This window comes from Elephantulus edwardii, unplaced genomic scaffold, assembly GCF_000299155.1.
Source record: "Elephantulus edwardii isolate Elephantulus edwardi_28Jun2011 unplaced genomic scaffold, EleEdw1.0 scaffold00114, whole genome shotgun sequence".
NCBI lineage: Eukaryota > Metazoa > Chordata > Mammalia > Macroscelidea > Macroscelididae > Elephantulus > Elephantulus edwardii.
In genome coordinates this window covers 2,158,217-2,160,799 of record NW_006399864.1, presented here as the reverse complement: position 1 = coordinate 2,160,799, position 2,583 = coordinate 2,158,217, and positions in this window count along the sequence as shown.

Genomic DNA, 2,583 nt, shown 5'->3' with positions numbered 1-2,583 from the left:
GTGTGTGTATGTGTGTATATATGAAACAAGAAAAATATAAAAACCATTTACATAATGAATATTTTTAGTAATCACTTATAACTCAAAGCATGTAATCCTGAAACCAAAGCAACTCTGGAGTTCAGTTTTAAAAGTATTGGTATTTGTTGTATCTTGGGAATTTAATAATGTATGGAAGTCAGATTTACCATGGTAATAAATGATCCTTCACACCTCAATGACATACAACCAGGGTTTCTCAGAATGTGCTCTAAGGATTGATGTCTAGCATTCCACTGTGGCTCTGTTACATATGTCCTTTGATTCCAGGATCCAGAATAAAGGAACAATCTTTATTTGGGACATGCCATCCTTACCTAAGAGAAGAAGAGCAAGAAAGTTTGCAAAACCTGACCGTGACTCTTAATACTTCTGTGTGCACGTGGCATGGGTTTTATGTGCTATTGACCAAAGTAAGTCAATCATGCAGCCAAGCCTGATGTCAATGTGCAGGGAAGTTTGATTCTGTCACAAGAGATTACTACAGGTCCCAAAGCTCTAAAGAGACTAAGAGGAAGGAATTGGGAACACCTTTGATCGAGAGGAACTTCCAGGCCATTACCAGTCAGTCTAAGGTAGTTGTATTCTCTATCCTGCCTCCATGATTGAATACAGATCTCCTGGACACACAGTACATCGAGGATGCCTTACTCCTGTTGTCTAGCATGTACTTAATATACTAAACCCAAATTGAAGTATTTGTCTGGGGAGAGAGAAATCAGAAGGTCAATATTCTAAAAGCAAAGCAAGATAATATATCTGACAACAGGGGGCACACATAATTCCCCAACTGTTGCTAATTTCTTCCATTTCCTCTTTCATCCTGTGACTTCCATCTATTATGGTAGACTCTACTTTGAGGGGGTAGAGTCCCCAGTCACATTTTGAGTGCCTTCCAACATGAGGGCTATCTTCTGGCACCACCTCCAACAATGCTCTTCCAGTAATCGTTGGGCTTTCAAAGGCCTGTTACTTCTGAAGTGGCTGTCCAGTCCTGCTTCTTAGTCTGTCTTAGACTGTAAGCTACCACTGAAACCTGTCCACCATGTGTGACTCTGCTGGTATTTGAAACATGGATGGCCTTGCTACCAGGATCACAGCAGCATGCAAACCGTCACAGTATGACAACACAAAGGAGCGGTGGTCTCCTATATGGGAAGTTAATGACAAAACTTTGATGAAAATAAGGATGTGGTAGTTGACTTTATTCTTTGAAAATTGTATGAATTTTCAGGCTGATGAGAAGAATCTAACTTGATGGCCTGAGGAATAACAAACAAGCATGTATGGATGCCTTTTCCAAATCTTTATTGTCCTTAGTCTTTATCTGCAATCCTGTACCTTACAGCATAGGGCAGCAAAACAAAACAAAAACAAAAAAGCTAAACAACCAAAAAACAAAAAACAAAGCAAAGCATTATGAAGGAATGTGCAAAGAGCATGAGCTAGAAAACAAAAAAGCATGAACTCACTCGGTATTTCTCAAGCTGAAAGAACTGAAAAACAAAGTCAAGCCTTGAGATGCGACACTGAAGAATGCCATAGGCAAAATCCTGAATGATCCAAAGATGGAAAGAATACTCTGAATCATGTGTCAAAAACAGTTGACCAATACAGAAACATCTCAGAAAGCAGCATATGATCAAGAACCAAAGGTTATGAAAGAAATTCAATCTGCATTGAAGGTGTCAGCAAAAAATAAGGCCGTAGGAATTGGCAAGATACCAACTGACATATTGCAACAAACAGATGCAGGCCTAGACATGATCATTAAGCTATGCCAGGAAATTTAGAGGACAGCTACTGGTCAACCAATTGGAGGAGGTCCATATTTGTTCTTATTTTTAAAAAAAAAGGTGATCCAACAGAATGTAGAAATTACTGAACAATGTAATTGATATCACATGCTGTAAAATATTGCTGAAGACTTTAAAAAAATTTGAAACACTTGAACAGTATATCCAACAGAGAACTGCCAGAAATTCTGGCTAGATTTAGAACTGCAGCATGAGAAATATCACTAGTGATGTCAGATGGATTTTAGCTCAAAGCAGAGAATAGCTGAAAATGTCTGTTTGTGTTTTATTGACTATGCAAAGGCATTTTTTATGTGTGAATATAATAATAAATATGGCTGGCAGAGAGAAGACTGGGAATCCATTTTTGAGAAAGAACATAATGCTTTGAAAAGTGGAGGGTCAGTGAAGGAGGGGAAGATCCTAAAAAGATGAATTGACACAGCGATTGTAATGGTGGGCTCAAGTATTTCAGAGATGGCACAGGATAGGGTAGGGTTCAGGTCCATTGTTCATAGGGTTGCTATGAGTCATAGTCGACTCGCAGGGACCTACGAACAATAATGCCCTGCAGATGTCCTGAAACTTGTTTTCACATATTTAAATATATTAGAGTACACTCACTTAACAGTTTCCCAGATTAAATGAATATATGATTGCACTGGAGCATAGAGAAGCCAAAGCACAAGGAAGAATTCAAGATACTAAAGAGCTGAACAGAAGATTCCAAAAGGCTGCTCGGAATGAC